We start from the raw sequence: 20,353 nt of genomic DNA, 5'->3' as shown, positions 1-20,353 counted from the left end.
TGAAGCATAAATAAAACTGTTTTTAACAAAATGATACTGATATCAAAAAAGGTAAGTCACTACTACATTTCTATTATCAAAATCTCTTATAATTTAGAATTTTCTTTAAAAAAAAATACATGTTAAATATATGTAATGGACAATAGATAATACAATAATAAATAATAAACAACGGTTAAGCGTTCCATATAATAAGCAAAAAATAGAAAAATTTGTTACAAAACTCTACGGGCCCAATTTCATTTATATGTAATATACCTTACAGCAAGTGTAGTGATAATATAAGTTTTAATTTTAGTCTGCTTTTTTCTCCTTCATGGAAGGAAAAGTAAGGCCTGCCCCACCCCGTTCTCCCACCCTGGAACAGTCCGTCGGTGGAGAGGAAAGCGGGTCTGGCGCTAGGAAGCGCCAGAAACGCCGGGACTCCGCGCCTCCTATGGAGACGGAGCCCGTAGCGGGCTGCAGCAAGGCTGCAGCAGCCGCCAACCCGCAGGCTGATGATGGGGCCCCATTACAGCCTGCTACCGTCAGGCGGGAGAAAATCCCGCCAATAATGCTGGACTGCCCGAAGGAGTGGCCAGCATTAGCGCGCGACATTAAGTCGCGGATCGGGGGGCGCCTGGTGGCTAAAAGCACCGGGCTCTCTATAAGGCTGCAGCTGGGCAGCGAGGCGGATTACCGGGCGGTGCAGAGTTTTCTGCACTCGAAGGGAATCGCCTTTCACTCCTTTCAGCTCCCGAAGGACAGGGAGCTGAAGGTGGTTATACGGGGGATCCCCTATGGGGCTGCCCCGGAGGAAGTAAGGGAGGAACTGACCTCCCTTGGCTATGAGGTGGTTTCGGTTAAGAAGCTCCTCACAAGGGACGGTCGGGAAACCCCGACCTGCCTAGTGGCCCTTAAGAGGACCCCTTCGGCCCGGACCATTTATGACCTTGGCAGTATTTTTTACTGCAAGGTCGCAGTGACTGCGTTTGTGTCACGAGGGGGGCCACCCCAGTGCCACAGATGCCAGAAATTTGGACACTCGTCCAATTACTGCCAGAGGGCCCAGCAATGTGTCAAGTGTGGTGGGGACCACGACACTGCCACATGCGTAAAGCCGCGTGAGGAACCAGCCTCATGCGTTAACTGCAAGGGGCCTCATCCGGCTAATTACCGGGGTTGCCCCTATTATAAGGAGCAAGTCAATAAGGTCAAGGGCATTAAAAAGCCCGCGACTGTTGACGGCCGCAGCTGGGCCCGTGTTGCCGGTGGGGGAAAATCAGCCCCCAAACCGGAGGTGCCGGCACCTGTGGCCAAGGCGGTAGTGAAAAAAGGGGAGGTACCCTCCCCAACACCCGCCAAGCCAAAACCGGCGGCGACCACCAAGAAGGTGGTGAAACAAAAGGCGGCGACAAAGCCGGCCCCGGCGAAGAAGGCCAAGCCTTCCTCGACGACAAAGGCAAAGCCTGCTCCGGCTGGGAAGGCCAAGCAGGCTGTTAAAAACACCGCGGCCCCTGTGGCCCCGCGCCCCACCAAAAGGGCGGCCGCGCCAAAAGGCACCTCCAGCGGCAATCCGAAACCGGCTACCCCGTTGGAGACCACTGGCATGGACTTCCTGTCGCAGATGACAGTGAAGGATATCCTGCCAGATATCATGATGGTTTTGCCACGCCTGCTCCAGGCAAAATCTCTCAAGGACTGTATTCAGTCCTTAATAGAGTGCCTCATGGCTGTACTGTCCAGGTATGGTTAGGCCCACCCTCAGACTCTTGCAGTGGAACGCCAACTCAGTAGTAGGCCGGACGGAGGAACTATGCCGTCTGGCCGAGGATCTACTGATAGACGTGATACTGTTGTCTGAGACGTGCTTGAACCCAAGCAAGCAACTGACCCTTCGGAACTATTTTACATATAGGACGGATAGGCCAGTTCGACCCGGATCTCGCACCTCTGGTGGAACTGCGGTTTTAGTCCACAGACGCCACATGCATACGCGCGTTGTTCTTCATACAAACGTGATGGAGCAAACGTGTGTGCATGTGGAGCATCTGGGCACGGTGTATCGGCTGGTTTCGGCTTATAGCAAGCCGAACGACGCGGTAACCGGCGCAGATCTGGATGCCGTGCTGGAAAATTGGGATGGGCCCATGATACTCATGGGCGACCTCAATGCCAAACACGTGTCATGGAACAGCATTCTGACAAATCCGAATGGCAGATTGCTGTACGAAAGGGCGAGAGCCCGCCGCTTGGTCGTCGTAGGCCCTGAGGTGCCCACGTTCGTGCATCGCTCAGGCAGATCTAGGCCTGACGTGCTGGATATCGCAGTCATGAAGGGGGGTACCCTCCCATTCATGATTGAAACGATAGAAGACCTCAGCTCGGACCATTCCCCTGTCCTGTTGGAACTAGGTCAGGCAGGGGGTGGCCGAGATCCCCCGCCTATACCCCGAAGGTCAGTCAACTGGAAAAGGTTCTACGAGACCCTCCAGCGGGAGTACAGGCCGGTAAATCCTGAGCTCCTGAACACCCCGGAGGAAATCGACGACACTGTCGGGCGCGTCACGTCGTCAATGACCGAGGCCCTGGCAGGCAGCACATCGGCCAAAACTCGAGCAGTTGTTCGAAACGACCTCCCTCCTCATATCTCCGAAGCCATAACGGAGAAACGACGACTGAGGAGGAGATATCGAATCACCCTGTCCCCCGCTGATAAGCGGGCCTTTTATAATCAAACGGACAGGGTAAAACAACTGCTGACAAGCCATCGAGAGGATTCGTGGAACGAATACCTCGCCTCGGTCTCTGACGACATCTCCTCGGTGTTCAGGTTGAACAGGAGACTGCGAGAAGGGAAGAAGCCTCGCCATCCGGTTGTGGGGCAGCGAGGTTTTCTTGCATACTCGGAGGCGGAGAGGGCCGAGGTATTCGCCGATACCTTGGAGGAGCAGTTCACTCCAAACCCCCCTCCCTCCCCGAACGACGAGCACACAACCGAGGTGGAATCCTTTCTTGTAGATTATTTCTCACAGGTGGAGGACGCCCCTCTAGAGATTGACCAAGTCACTGAAGCGGAAGTTTCCGCAGCCATTAAGGCCACAAGCCCCGACAAGGCCCCGGGTGTCGACGGGATCAGCGCCCGTGCATTCCGGAACATACCGGCCTCCGTGATTACAGCAATTTCGGTGATATTCACGTCCATTTTGTACGTTGGATATTTCCCGAATTGTTGGAAAACGGCCAAAGTCGTATGTTTACCCAAACCGGGGAAAAGTTTACTTTTCCCACGGAATTATAGGCCAATCTCCTTGTTACCGGTATTGTCTAAGTTGTTCGAGAGGATTTTTCTCAAAAAACTGAGGCGATACATGGAGGGAGAAGTGCGGCCCGAGCAATTTGGGTTCAGGGAGGGTCACTCAACCACCCTCCAACTGGTAAAAATAATAGACGACCTTGTCGGAGGCCTGAACAGGAAACGGGTGACTGCAGCCGTTTTTCTGGATGTGGCCAAGGCCTTTGACAAAGTTTGGCATAGCGGGCTGCTTTATAAGCTAGCGCGATCGGCGATCCCCTACCGCTATGTCAGACTGATGCGGTCATATCTGCTAGACCGACATTTTGTCGTGCGCGTAGGGGAAACGATTTCCTCCACCAGAGAAATAGCCGCTGGGGTTCCCCAAGGAGCAGTACTTTCCTCGTTCTTGTACACTTTGTACGTGAACGATATGCCGCTGTCGGAAGGGGTCAAAACGGCCCTTTACGCAGACGACACGGCATATTTCTACGAATCCGCAAATGTGGATTACGCGGTCCGGAGGCTCCAAAGGCAGCTGGACTTAGTGGAACCGTGGCTCGACATGTGGAGAATCAGGGTCAACGGTGAAAAATCGGTGGCCGTGATGTTCACATGCAAGACACGAAAACCGACCAGAGAGCTGGAAATCTCAGGGGAGAAAATCCCTTTTGAGAAAACAGTTAAGTACCTGGGGGTGGTGTTGGACAGGCGGCTTACCTTCGGCGAACATGTAAATTATGCGACCCGGAGGGCTAAGGCCGCCAGAGCCTCGCTATACCCAGTGCTGAACAGTGCCAGCCCGTACCCACTGGCAACTAAGCTCCTCATTTTTCGGCTGTACGTACTGCCGATTCTAACATATGCTTACCCGGCATGGGGGGGCAGTGTTGAGCTCCTCGCTTCAAAAGAAGATCGAGGCCGTCCAAAACATCGCGTTGCGGACTATCTTTGGAGCTGCGTGGTTCGTCAGGAACGCCACTCTCCGATCTGATGCGAGATTTCAATCCGTGTCCGAGGTGGGGGTGGCGCAGGCGCGCAGACTGTTCGGGAGAGCGGCTGTGTCCGAACACAGTCATCTTCGGGACATCTGCCGAGAGGACCCAACTCCGACAGTTGTAAGGAAGCGGCCTCACGCCGTACTGGACGAACCACCGTGATGGTGCGGTGCGGTAGCCGAAAATCGACAAACCAGGCTTAGGGGCCTCCATATCGCATGAGCCATAAACGGAATAGTGCGTCAGACGCGTTTCCGGGGTCGCGAGTGAAAAGTTTTCGCGAGTTATATAGTTTGAAGACGTCAAACACGGTAAGTCGCGCATAAAACAAAAACGCGGTCTAAATTTTAAAAAAAACTTACAGTAAGACAAAATATCCCAGCAATTGCGACTCCTCCGGAAAAGGGGACGCATTGCTCCCTCCTTATAGCTAGTGCCCCGTTGTGGCGTATTCCTGCTAGCCTATTAAAGAGTTAGCACCGAAAGGACTTCAGTGGACGGTCTGAAGGGGAATTACGTCGGGAGGACAGGCTTTATAAGCCTAGCCTTCCGCGGTCGGCCCATGAAATGGGTTCGATAACGCTGGTTCAACAACGGATTGGAATGCAATTACATCCGTCTTGAATTCACTAAAATAATAATAGACAAAATTGAAAAATTAGATCCGAGATTAAAAATAACCTTTTAAAAAAAAACAAGCCCGATTAGAATGATCCAGCAGCAAGGGACTCTGTCCAGGTTCTGCGATAAAGTAGGGAGTAATAGACTCCTGCCAACTTTGCATTCCATTCCATTCCATGTAATATACATCACATTTACAGAAATAATCAATTCCTATGATTAATATATGAAAAGAGTTTTTAAAGATGTATTTTTTTAAAGAAAATTCTAAATTAATAACAGATTTTGATAATAGAAATGTAGTAGTGTCTTACCTTTTTTGATATCACTATCGTTTCGTTAAAAACAGTTTTATTTATGCTACAGGAATTTTTGTTTTTTGAGCGGAAGAAATGATATCTGCGAGACTCTTACTGTACGGTTTACAATTTCATTGTAATTTTTTTGAATTTTATTTTATGATTTTAATGACATATTCTAATAGGATAAACATTTTTTTTTTGAAAAAGTAAATTTTGAAAAGTAATAAAAACTTATATGTTTGCACATTCTATTTTTGTTATAACCAAAATTTTTGATTTCAAATTTAAAATTATTTAAGAAAATCAACAAATTTGGTTACAAGAAAGTTTTATCATGTTAGAACATTTTTGTTATCGCTTCATAAAAATAATACGAAATTATTTTATTACAAAAATAAATATTTAATGTATAAATTAGAATGATAAAACATTGTAAGATATTTTAAAGAGTAAATTGTTTTTTATAATGTAAACATCCACTAAGAAAAGATTCTATGAAAATTACGTCTATTAAGGAGTGAAACTGGTGAGCTAATATTTTATTGAAAATTCTATGCGTATATCAGAAACTATTAGTCTTGAAAACCGGTATTTAGACCTCTTCTGAAAATGAAATTATAAATGTAACATTTTTTCTTTTAATGTCTTTTATTTATAACTTTTTCTTTTATTTATAATCGCAACAACAATTAAAGTCATTAGCGACTTAATAGTGAAATGTAACAGTATCGCAAAACGTGTAATCTTGAACAAACTAAGGTGACCGTTTGTCAGACGTGTGGTTAATTGAAACCCAACCACCAAAGAACACCGGTATTCACGATCTAGTATTCAAATCCGTATAAAAGCAATTATCTTTATTAGAATTTGAACCGGAGAACTCTCGACTTGGATGAATTTACAAGTAGACCGACTCGGTGGATTTTTTCTTTTTCTGTTTAGTCTCCGGAACCAACGTCAGGATTACTTTAGAGGATGAATAAGGATGTTATGTACGAGTGTAAAAGAAGTGTCAACCATTTCTGAGATGTATGGTTAATTGAAACTCAACCGCCACAGAACATCGGTATCCACGATCTAGTATTCAAATCCGTATAAAAGCCTTTACCAGGATTTAAACCTTAGAACTCTCAACTTTGAAATCAGCTAATTTGCCAAGACCCGTTCACCACTTGACTAACCCGGTAGATTTGTATAATTTTATTTTCAGAATTTTTTTAAAAAATCTAGTTTTGGGGATGGAAAACTTTTGCATGAAAATATATGAAGCCAAAGATATTACCGTGAAAACAGATATTTGATTTTTCTTTTAAAAATTTATTTGTGAGAACCAAGAGGGAGAATAAAAATTTTATTTGAAAATTCTAAAATTTAATGATTATATTGTAGAAGACTACTGCGGTCCGCTTTCTCCATCAGTTTATTGTACAAATTCAACGGGAAATATTTTTACTATGTCACTCACCTACGATTTAGACAATTTTAAGTAATTTCCCCCAATATGTCCGTTAAAACATTATTTTTTAACTTACGGTAGAATTTTAACAAAAAAGCTGGCATATTATTGCATGGCTTTTTCGGCTTACACATTTTCTTTATTGATAAACCTTCTCGGCTTTGTTGAAAATTCTTCATAATTCAATCGTTAAATCTTATTTTTAATTTCCCTTTTTTAAAATTATTTTCCCTTTTTTTATTTTTCTCTTTTTTTAAAAGCTAAAACAAGAATGTAAAGATTTTTGTAATTTTTTTTAAGTTCCAGTTTTACAATTTTAGAAAATTAAAATTTCAACTTTGAAATTTTATTTTATTTTATTATTTTTGAAAAATCCAATTTGGGGGTGGTAAACCTTTTCATGAAACTACGAGTATATGAAGCCAAAGATATTACAATAACCGTGACATTTAATTTTTGTTTAAAAATAAAAAGATACATTAAGTTTCAACAAATTATTTGTGGAAGCCAAAGGGGGAAAACCAAAATAGCTCTATATATGAAGTATAAAATATCAAAGACTAAAAAATATTCAACGAAAGGGATAATATATATTTTTTGTTGATTTTTTTTTTGGAATAATTTATACGTGCAATATAGTTAATATATTTAGGAAAGTAAATTTTTTTCTAAAGTGCCTCCGAAGAAAATCGAAATCCTTTTTTTCACGATACCCATTACGAATTTGAAAAAAAAAGAATTAATATGATCAACCCTCCATATACAGAAATATCTGAGTCAAATTTGAAAAAAATCGGTTCGATCAAGCCTGAGATATAAAGCGAAAATATATAAAGCTATATATACATAGATATACTTTTTTTATTTAAATAGCTAGTTGAATCTTTAAACGTAAAGATTTTAAAAAAAATACTGGAATACCCCATTTTTGACACTATCATCATACTTTTCCCTTTAATATAGTTTTTCTGCCAAAATTTCTCGGGAAAATAAAAGTTTTCTTTTGAAAACTAGTACAAATTCAAAAACCAGTCGAGTGAAACCGCGGTAAAAAAAATAAAAATTAAATTTATATAATAATAAAACAATCTTACCTGTAATATTAAAAAATATGCCTTTTTGTTGTGAATTCATGTTCATAAAAATAAACTGAAATATAAAATAACATATTGCACTTGTTACTTGGCACATTAAACATTTTCCGAATAAATTATTTAAATTTGGTATAAAAAAATATATTAAAAATGTTATTATAAAAAGCGGTAGTGTTACTAATAAAGTTAATAAATTCCATTTAGAAAAAATCGGTACTATATCTAAAAATGATAGTACACCGTTATCATCAGTGGAATTTGTTTTATTTAAATTATCACCGTGTAAAAAAGCCATAACAGTTTGTGATTTTTGTAAAAACCTAAAATAAAAATAATTAATATTTATTAGAAAATTAATTGTATTATATTTTTAATAAAATACTTCCGTTATTTAATGTAGATTATTATAGTTTATTATATCTGATTGTTTGACTGATGATTTATTATTTTGTTGTAAATTATAAACCGGTTTGTTCGTATAATAATATTTTAATAATTTTATTGTATTTATTTATATCTTTATCATTTAGAAAACAAATATCACGCCTATTCTTGACGGATCTATTATTAAAACATTCTTGTAAACAAACTTTTATTAAATATACATTATAATTCTTTTAATTATAATTATTATAATCTGAATTAAGTAATTTTTGATAAAATACTTTTATTTAAATAATACAAGTCTGTAAAACTCAATATTTCACATAAATAAAATTTCCTTCACAGAAAATTACAATTTTAATAAAATAATTAAATAAAATTATAAATTAAGAGAAAATATAATCTAAATTTAAACAATAACACTTATATACTGTAAAAACAAAAGTTCAAATTTATACAGATGTAAACAAAAGCAACGTAACGTGTTAATTGATTTAAACTTACAAAAAATTATTGAAATGATTTTAATAAATAATTTATAAAAATAATAGTAATAGAGATAAAATATTGGGCAATAGTAAATCGATTAAAATAAACGATAATATTTTTATCGGTTTCCGGCATTTCTTTACATTGCGGTCTATTTTTTCTATGAATTATCGATTCCTACCAATAATATTTATTATATTCATTCATTCGTAGATAAGTAATTTTTATTTACAAAAAAAAAAGAAAGAATAACCTATTACTAAATTTATCTATAATCAATTATAAGGTACAAAAAAAAATGCTGTTTTAAAAACTTTTTAATATATCTTTTAACTTTGACTCATAGTAATGAATCATAAATAAAAAGAAAGAGTAACCGAAACAATGTTTTCTTTGACTCATAGTTATGAATCATAAATAAAAAGAAAAAGTATCTGTTACAGTGTTTCCCCTTTTAATTAAACAACATATTGTCACGTGATCGCGGCTCGATCAGAACATTAAGAGATTGACTGTTGAAAATATTTATGTAATTTCAATTTATTAGTTTAAGAACATGAAATAAGACAAACCAATAATAACAATGACAATAAGTATAATAAATGACTGATAATAATAATAATATTATTAATAAATATCAATAATAAATAAATAATAATCACAGTAATACCAACAAAAAAATTAAATGTCATGATTGCGGGGAACAGGGCACCGCAGAACATGTTGTGTTTTTCTGCCCAAAAAATGGGCAAGAGAACAAATGGGTAAATGGCGAGATTTGAGAGTCGAACTGATGGAGCAAGGAATAGTGGACGCGAGCAATATAATAAGAGTAATGCTTAGCGGCAAGAACAAATGGGATAAAGTATTGACAGTGGTCTCCACCATGATACGCGAAAAGGCGCATGAGGAGAAAATTCGACAGAATATGGATCAACGGATGAACCGAGTTACGGAGTTTGAAGACGAATGATCGTGGGGCCAGCCTCTGAGGGTGGGCGGAATTTTTCACTCTTGGAGTCACCGTCCGTCAATCGCCCCCAGAGCTCGCCATAGGATAGAAGAGAGCCCGGGCGATCACGCGGGATGATTAAAACCCATCGGGGCTAGGATCGGGGGAGGTGGTGTGGCGAACGCAAGCGTCACAAGATGGGTGTCTTCCTCTACGGGGTTGGGATGATCACGCAAAGGCTGAGTACAAGCCATAGGGATTAGGTCCGGTCTCTACGTGACTGGTGGGGAGGTTTATTGTGGGGGAGGTTGATTGCGGGTGAGATCTACGCAGTGCCATCAGAGCGACCCTGGTGGCGGCTGACAGAGCTTTTTCCTCTCCCTACGGAAAAAACCCACAAAATTAATAATAATAAAAAACAGTGATTACATACAAAACGGAATTTAAAGTAATCGTCAGGATTTATTTACAGGTAGTTAAATATTGAAAACCAGAATTCAATTTCACTGACAAAAGACATTACTATGACCGTTAATCTTAACACTTTTAACCGCTATTCTTCTATTAAGAACAGCAGTACAACAGATGAGACAAATAAAAAATTCTTTCACTACAAATGCCTTTGCTGTTCACAAATAAAACCACCCTAACAATTTATGAATGAGATTTAGTACATTATCTCTTTCACTTATAGTCTAACAGTAACTCATCGAACCTTCTCTTGTTTTCATGTACTGTCCACAATGGAATTACTGGTGACGTCACCTTAATCGCGTCGAACGTGTACGCACTAGAAATTCGCTCCTTCACTGACTTGCATAATAACTCCTCGTTTAGACTCATTCGCAGACTCCCCTTGCAGTCTGACAGTCAACTGGTCTTCCCTGGAGTATTTATACTCCTATCCTCTTTACGTGCAAGATCAGTCCTGACTCAAAGCTTGCGAATGATCATCCGCCCTCACACTTTTCCCATCACATTCCTACCCTGGTCCGGTAACTCTTCTCACGGAACAAAATCGGTTTAGGTGTGTCAGCGGGCAGTATTACAAAGAACGATTGTTAAACGGACCTGAAAGCTTTACTAAAAGGGTTTCTTTTAGTCCCTTTCTAGATTCCTCCAATTTTTATACGTATTTCTACTACTTTCTTTTTAATCGGCAGGAATCCGTTACTCAGGTTTATTATACCTGTCATGTTACAATATGCAGTTTTCTTCACACGGCAAATATTCAATTTTATATAGTTTTGACCTGAAAAACTAAATAATGTAAAACTTGTTCCATAATTATGGTATCTCCCATAATTTTTGAGAAAATTGTTGACGAAACACAAAAAATTAGTCGCTAAAACACAATATTTTTTAGCTTTGATTCGTACAATAAGTTCATTAAATTGCCAGTTTATAAATAAAATTTAATTATCAGAATATGTATGCAGGGCGTTTCATAATGTTCTTCGGAGTTTCGAAAATTCATTAACGAAAAACTATTTCACTCATAAGAATAAAACAAGTACTGTACGAAAGAGTAATTCAAATAGTTTTTTCCAGATATACCAGGCAGTTAGTAAACCATTTGCTCGCTAGGCGTCGACAGCAGAGAAAATGGCTGCCACGGGAAGCGAGAAGTCGTTTTGTGTCTTAGAATTTCACTTGTCAAAGTCAGTAATTTCTGTGCAACGTGCGTTTCGGTTGAAATTTCATAAGGAGTCACCAAGTGACAATTCAATTCGCGCACGGTATAAACAATTCAGTGAAACCGTTTGCTTGTACAAGCGAAAATCAACCGGTCGTCCATCAATCTCAGAAGTCAATGTCGAACGTGTGCGTGCAAGTTTCATTCGCAGCCCGTCAAAATCGACTGCGGCTGCAGGCAGAGAATTAGGAATTCCGAAAACAACAGCGTGGAGAGTCCTCCGTAAACGTTTATTATGCAAACCGTACAGTCTTCAATTAATCCGGCGTCTTTCTGATGGAGATAAAATACGTAGACTCGATTTTTGTTTACAGTTACAGGAAAAGATGTTGTTTCATGAAGGTTTTGTAAACAAGATAATTTTCAGCGATGAAGTTACTTTCCATATTAGCGGCAAAGTAAACCGTCATAACGTGCGAGTTTGAGAAACTAAAAACCCACACGCTTATATGGAACGCATTCGGAATTCTTCGAAAGTAAACGTTTTTTGTGCGATCTCTCGTGAGGCAGTGTACGGGCCGTTCTTTTTTATGGAAACGACAGTAACCGGCACGATATACCTGGATATATTACAATTACGGCTTACCCCTCAGCTACTCAACGACTTCATTTTTCAGCAAGACGGTTGTCCTGCCCGTTTTCATAACGAGGTTCGACAGTACCTTAATACAACATTACCTCGGCGCTGGATAGGACGTGCGTCTGAAGAAGACCAACACATTATGTGGCCACCAAGATCACCAGACCTCACGCCATATGATTTCTTTCTCTGGGGTTACGTGAAAGATACGGTGTTTATCCAACCGATGCCGCGCGGTATCGCTGAGCCAAAGGATCGCATAATCGATGCGATCAACTCTATCGAAAATGAGATGTTAGAACGAGTTTGGCAAGAGCTAGACTTTCGTGTTGATGTGTACGTGTCACCAGAGGAGCACATATTAAAGATTTATAGATTTTAACAAAAACGTTTTGAGTCCCTGTATCACCCCGTACGACTTTCATTTAGGTAAGTGAAATACTTTTTTTGTACTAAACTTTTGTAACTCCTAAGAACATTATGAAACGCCCTGTATAAATAACATTCAATGATCACGAAGAAAAATTAAAACTTTGTATTTTAATAAAAATAAGACTGATACAAAAATGAAAGAAAATACTGTATTAAGATTAACTTTTTGTTTTTAATTAATTTATTTTTAATAACATGTTGACAATATTTATTATTTACGCTTGGATTATCGTACATAGTGGCGCACGAAATGATCCATTATTTATTTTGGCAATAATTGTTTAGGATAATAATTATTAATGTGCTTTATGTTGGCAGAAGTGACAGCAGTTCATGAATATTAGTTTCTTCTCTTTCCGAGTGTTCTGTTTGTATATCGTTCCAAGATGGCCGACAAAGGAAGACTGACTGTTGAACAAGGCATAAAGACGAAAAGTGTGATGTTTACATAAAGACGGTTTCGTGCACATTTTCAAACTCGGTGATCGCCCTCGTTTAAAAAAATACGTAGACTTTACGAAAAATTTAATGGTGATAATTCAGTATTTGAGAGTAAACGAGAATGTTTGATCTCCACTGATATTCGTTCTCTATAGAATGTCAGAGCAGCGTTGCTGAAGAGCCCAGGCAAATCGACAAGAAAAACAGCTGCACAAATTGGAATTTCTAGGCGATCTGTGCAGCGAATTTTAAAAACCGATTTGCATTTGTATCTGTACAAAATAACAGTGCTGCCTAAATTAACGGTCGACAACAAACATCAAAGAAACCCCATCGATCACTCATCCGTGAAATTTCAAAAGTCAAGCTTACTCCCCTACTCGTTACTGAAATGGACTCGTCCAACATCTGAACATCGCGGCGACGCAGTAGAACACTACCGATAGTAACAACAATGCGATCATAACGTTCAGTGTATCGCTAGATGAACGTGTTTTCATTGTCGAGTCGTACTTCAGTACGAAATCAGCGGTTGCAGTGCAAGATTTGTTTCGCCATAAGTACCCGGATAAACCGGCCCTAACAAAACATCAGTATTAAGGTTAGTCGCAAAATTTAGAGAGACCGGTTCTGTCAATAACAAGGAACACAAAAGATCTGCGTCAGTGTTGAATACAGATATAGTCGCTGAATCAAAGACCGATTACTCGTCTCTCCAAATAAATCGATCAGACGTTTGTCTGCTGAAACTAATTTGTCTAAATCAACCGTTCATCGGGCGACCAAATAATTACAATTACGACCTTATCGCGTTCAAACGGTTCATCGACTTCTTGAGCCCGACAAAGAAAGACGGCTACAATATTGTCAACGGTTCCGTCGATTTCTGCGCGAGGGAATTAACGTTATGGATTCGTTACTTTTCACAGATGAAGCACGGTTTCATTTGGATGGCTACGTAAACAGCCAAAACAGTAGAATTTGGAGCGCTGAAAATCCCCACGTTTATCACGAATAACAATTACATCCGCAGAAGTCGGGAGTGTGGTGCGCGATATCGCGGAAGAAAATAATCGGTCCTATTTTTTTCGAGTACACCGTTAATGCAGAACGATATTAGGATATTTTATTTCAGTTCATCGCACTCTTGGAAGAGGAAGACAGACACTGCCGGCTCCAACATGACGGTGCGACATCGCACTACACAGGTTCAACTTCTGATTTCGTCGAGGAATTCTTCGGTAATCGTGTTATCGGTCGAGGCTTGTGGCCACCAAGATCTCCAGATTTGACTGCGGCGGATTTTTTTCTACGGGGTTACCTCAATGAAAAAGCCTACAGCGACAAACCACGAACGATTGAAAGTCAATATTGAACAAGCTGTATTAAAAGTCCAGCCAGAAACTTTGAAAAAAGTTGCAAGAAACGCTGTAAAAAGAATCGAAGCTTGTATTCAAGAAGATGGCGGCCACTTCCAACATTTACTCTAAATGTAAGGTAATGGATGGTAATAATAAAAATTACATTTACATTTTTATTATTTCAATACCTACCAATATAAGGTTGGGTTGCGTTTTATATGGGACACCCTGTAAATAACACAATATTTAAAAAAAAAGAAAAACTTATGATGACGTATTTGAAATAAATTTATCAGTTAAAGCCAGTTACATTTATGTTAACTGCCAAATTTTTTATATTAAGGGTGAAATATATTATTATTATTTTATATATATACGAAACGACTATGAAATTTATATTTAATAATATATTAAATATTAAACAAAAAACAGCTAGATTAATATTAAAAAATTAATTATTTTTCAAAATTTTGAATGGGCCATACCGATTGTTTTTTTAATATAAAAAAATAAACAACATTACTTATAGAAAATTCTTTAAAAATACTCAAAGTTTGATTAAAAAATATAATTAAAAGTGATATTTTTAATTTCATTGTTAAATACAATTTATTTAATAATAAAAGTAACAGAAACCGACAGTAGATGAAACAGAAATGAGTTTCTGAATATATTTCATAAAAATATAATGTTTGTTTTAATTAAAGGAAATATTTTTGATTTAACTGTAGATAAGTATAACAATAAAAAACAACGACATAATAAAAATTGATGAAACGGGTGAATGATATTCTAAATATATGATATTAGAGAAAAATACAGAAGTAAGGCAACCACTATTTTTGAAAAAATATCAAGCATTACCCAAGTTCTTAGATAATCTTTCAATTTAGGTTTTATAGGTCAAGGTCACGTCCAGAAAGAATTTGTAAAGAACAAACTTTTCATATTGGTTTTTTAAAATATCTTGCGAAAAATACTTTCCATTTTCATTCTGACTGACAATTCAGCGTAAAATTTAACTAATAAAACGGCTAGGATGATATATGATGATTTAATATCTATTTAATGCTAAATTTCCCAAAAGATTATCGCAGTTTAATACGAGAGTAAGTCAATCCGCAATGTAGTTATAAATTTTATTGCGATACAAATAGGAAACTTAGATGTACATCATTTTTCAACATAGTCCCCTTGCATTTCAACGCACTTGGTCCATCTTCGCACAACCTTCCTGATGCTCTCATAAAAGAAGGTTTTCGGTTGAGCTGCGAGCCAGGAATGCACCGCTTCTTTCACCGTTTTGTCCGAAGCAAAACGACGGCCCCTTAATGCCCCTTTGAGTGGACCAAACAAGCGGTAGCCAGAAGGGGCAAGATCAGGACTATACGGAGGACGAGCCGGTACTTCAAAGTCGAGTTTATGGAGCGTTTCAGCGGTGCGGGGAGCAGTACGTGGACGGGCATTGTCGTGCAACAACACGACAATGCCTTTCGACAGCAGTCCTCGGCGTTTGCTTGGAATTGCAGGCTTCGGCTTGGCGGTAAGCATCTCACTAACGCTCACTGTTTATTGTCGTGCCCCTTTCCTCATAATGTTCCAGTACTGGGCCTTGTGAGTCCCCAAAAAAATATAAGCATCAGTTTGAATTTTTTCAAAGATGAAAAAATTAACGGATAATATCTGCGCTACTGATCAACACCGGACAACCACCTATCGATAAGATAGTTCCCTTTATACGGCAGGTGTTTGATCGTGTACCGGTACGGTGTACTGTTTGGAATGATTTTATTATCGGCCTTTCCTTTTTTGAAGGAAATGTTGACGGCAAAAGTATCTACGATTGCTTAGATAGTGGCTGATTCTCACATTGGTAACAGCGAAAAGCGTTTTCAATGGTCCCACCAGACTGAGACTGCTCGATACTGAGTAAATTCAATTTTTCCTGAGCACTGGGTCTGTCCCAGAGAAATTATTTAATGAGTCCCACGGTTGTCAGTATAGACAATTCTTATGGTATCGTGGTGTTAAACGACCTAAAATTCAGCCTACATACATATCTGGATTTTTTACGGAGGACATATTGAACAAATATTGTAATTTTGTTTACGTGCGGGTATAAATGGTTCTTATAGGTGTTTTCTTAATTAAAACTATTTATCATAATGAGAAAAAATATTTATAAATACTTTGTAGTATTATTAATATAAAATATAGAACTAATTAAGCTATTTATAATAATAATAATAATAATAATAATAATAATAATAATAATAATAATAATAATAATAACCAGAATACGGTAGTCATTACGCTCAACTATCGGAAGCACATAGTCAAGGACCCTGCGATGGTCGTGGATAATTGCTGCCGTTTGTGTGGTAGTACAAACGAGTCTGTAGAGCACGTGATTAGTGGCTGCCAGATTCTGGCCTCAAAAGAATACACGTCCCGACACAATAACGTGGCTCGTATTCTCCATCAGAGGCTGGCTCTGGACCTAGGACTTCTTGATGTGTCCGTTCCTTACTACAAATATGCTCCTCGTCCGTTGGAAAACGACTGCTATAGGATTTATTACGATCGCGCGGTCCTCAGGGATAAGCCAGTGGCCCACAATCGTCCAGATATTGTTGCGATTAAAAAACAGGAAAACATCACCCGGATCATAAATGTGACGATACCACTGGCCTCTAACATCCTGAAGAAATATGCCAAGAAGCTGTCGAAGTGCAAAGATTTGGCGGATCAGGTCAGGAGGGGGGGTCTGGATCCAGCGAGAAATTGTAACAGTGCCTATCGTCATCGGTGCACTTGGAGAGTTTCCTCACTCGCTTCACAAATCACTCAGGGCTGTTGGCGTTCAACCTTGCCTCTTACTGTCGACGTAGAAAGGGATTTTAGACACGTGCGCGTTGATGAGGAAGAATATACCCTCCGAACTTTGTGGATAATGAACCTAGAGCTCTGACGTGTGACGAGTTGCGGTTGCAAAAGAAAAACCTGCATGATATAATGATTTTACTTAGTTACGCAATAGTTTTAAACCCTTGCCATGCCACCTTGAGGCCGGCGGGTACATTAACCGGTAAAAATTACAGGATGTAATAATAATAATAATAAACCTTACTTTTTTTTTAATTGGGCATTCATATTTTTTCAATGAAATGTAATGAAATGTAGTAGAAATAACAAAGATGGACCACTGAATGTGAAAATAGGAGGAGAAAAGATTATGGAGGTAGAAGAATTTTGTTATTTGGGAAGTAGAATTACTAAAGATGGACGAAGCAGGAGCGATATAAAATGCGGAATAGCACAAGCGAAACGAGCCTTCAGTAAGAAATATAATTTGTTTACATCTAAAATTAATTTAAATGTCAGGAAAATATTTTTGAAAGTGTGTGTTTGGAGTGTCGCTTTATATGGAAGTGAAACTTGGACGATCGGAGTATCTGAGAAGAAAAGACTAGAAGCTTTTGAAATGCGGTGCTATAGGAGAATGTTAAAAATCAGATGGGTGGATAAACTGACAAATGAAGAGGTATTGCGGCAAATAGATGAAGAAAGAAGCGTTTGGAAAAATATAGTTAAAAGAAGAGACAGACTTATAGGCCACATACTAAGGCGTCCTGGAATAGTCGCTTTAATATTGGAAGGACAGGTAGAAGGAAAAAATTGTGTAGGTAGGCCACGTTTGGAATATGTAAAACAAATTGTTAGGGATGTAGGATGTAGAGGGTATACTGAAATGAAACGACTAGCACTAGATAGGGAATTTTGCAGAGCTGCATCAAACCAGTCAAATGACTGAAGACAAAAATAAAAAATATTTTTTCACCGCTGCTGCTGATAAATCTTCAACAAATTTTATAGCATATTATTCAGTTCCTTTACAAAATATTCAATGTAATAGAAAATATATTATTCCAAGGTCCAGTAATTCCTTTTCTGGCAAATTTAGGCGAACCTAAAATTTTGCATATAACTACGCAAAAAAAGTTTTGCGTAGTTATATGTGTTTATATGTTATATGTAGTTATATATGTTATACGTGTTTCGTACGCAAAAAAGGTTTTGCGTACGAAACACGTAATCATTATGGTAAATTTTTTTTTATATTCCAAATACCGGGTGGTCTAAAATTCAATTTACCTAATTACTAATAAATACCGTATTTATTCGAGTACCCCCACACTTTTTTTATGGAATTGGAGAGAGAAGCAAATAAGGGTGCGGGGCTCACTTGAAACATAACCTTTAGCCAGGATAATTTACGTAAAGTAAATGTTTTCTTAGAAGCACCTAAATTCAATCGCATAAATATAGTTAATTAAGCTTTCGTTTATCAATACCGGATGCCGCTTATACAGAATACATCCTAAATTATTGACATCCTGTTCATATTATCGATAGGAACGAAGTTTCGGTATTTTGTAAAACCGATTCCTTCTGTATATGCTGCATCCGGTTCTAATGACACTACAGTTACAGTATCAGTCGTCTTGTCTATTCGCCATAGTCATTGTACTGTTCGCATATGTGGACGGTTAAGTGAATTTTATCTGTTTAGTTTATCTTGTAAAGTTTAATACGGTGATTTATTTTAATTACGGCATTAAAATGAGTACAAAAGGACACCGTCTACCATCTTTTACGGTAAATGAAAAACTGCGCGTTATAGAAGAGGCTTAAAAAATTGGAAATCGGGCGGCAGGAAGAAAATTTGACGTAGATGAAAGCTGCATTCGAGACTGGCGTAAGAAGAAACAACTTCTGGTGAAATGCACTGGTAATAAAAGGGCATAATTAAAAGGGCCCGTATTAAAAAGTGTATTGAAATGATCATTTTCAACATGATACTTTCTTTTCGTTTTACTGGCCTACTGATTCTCAACTAAACTAGTACGGTAATTAATTATTAATGTAATATTAATATTGTAATTTAAATTAACGAGTTATACGCTTTACTTTCTGAATATTTTCGTATTTACGTATTTTTTTTATCATATCACTTTAAAATACTCGATTTTTTTTAGATTTTCGGTCCGAAAAATCGAGGTGCGGGGCTTATTCGGGGGCGGGGGGTACTCGAATAAATACGGTAAGTTATTGTATGTTAGGGTCCATTAACTAATAAAAGATAGATCAGTTTTCTATCTCTCTCAAAAACTTCCGCCAAAAGAGTAACTTCTAACTGGATATTGAAATTGAGGTATTTGCCCAGTGTTTTAATAAGAACTCGCCGTCAAATAGATTTAGACGTTTACGGTTTTCATTTTAAAAATATACCCGGTTTTTACACTTCGTAAATGTTTATCTATTAAATCACGCTACTCCTGTTATATACGAGTCTGAATAACAGGTTTGCTCAGAAAAAAACTAGTTGAGCTCTAGCCGGTTCGACTTGAAAGGAAACAACGGTAAAGATTTTAGTACGGGTAATGTGCGTTAGGACTGTGATGTAAAGATCTGAGGCGTAAGAAGCTTCATATACTATATATGCTCGTATTATAAATATAGATGTTACTGGAGTAAGTATTCCGTAATTTTTCACGGCAGTTTATAGTTTTTCTTCTTTCAGAAATTTTAATAGAGTCTAAAAACATGAGATACGGACGATCGTATTTTCGGACGAGAAAGGTCGCAGACTTGTATGCAAGTCACACATTTTGTATCGGTCGTCATGCATTTAGTCGCGGCTACATCCTTAAAAATATAAACAGCACGGACTAGGTGCCAAACTTGGTGAGATTATGGGTTATCACTGATAAGATTACGTTTGCGTTTACATTGGATATCGCACTTGTTGTGCGCCCGCCCTATAAGTTTCTCAGTTGTATGAAAATGGTGTTCTACACAACAAGGTTATGAGATGGGATCTTAAGTAATATTATGCAAAATAGAACCGTACAGTACACAATCGTCTTGATAATAAAAAGTTTTGCGCTGTTCATCGGTAACCGTAAAGCTTTTATCTTATAATTCCAGTGTTATATCCCATATATACACTAATATATATGTAGTAATAGAAATTTTTCGATCACAGTATCTTTTTTGCTTACTACAAGGGCCTCTATTTCCAAAATTACATTTTGTCGGGTATAATAAGTTTTTCTTTTGTAATACCTCCCGTTTTTGTTTATAAGAATAAAGCTGTATCCGATCGGCAATACTTCACAATATATCGTATAATATATCGCAAACGGAACGTGTAATGTAAGAGTGTAGTTTGTAAATTCTATTTAATCTTCTCTAACCCGCTTACTACCG

The sequence above is a fragment of the Lycorma delicatula genome, chromosome 12, assembly GCF_047948215.1.
Source record: "Lycorma delicatula isolate Av1 chromosome 12, ASM4794821v1, whole genome shotgun sequence".
NCBI classification, from domain to species: Eukaryota; Metazoa; Arthropoda; class Insecta; order Hemiptera; family Fulgoridae; genus Lycorma; species Lycorma delicatula.
The sequence above is the reverse complement of the archived record's forward strand: the minus strand, read 5'-3'. Positions refer to the sequence as shown.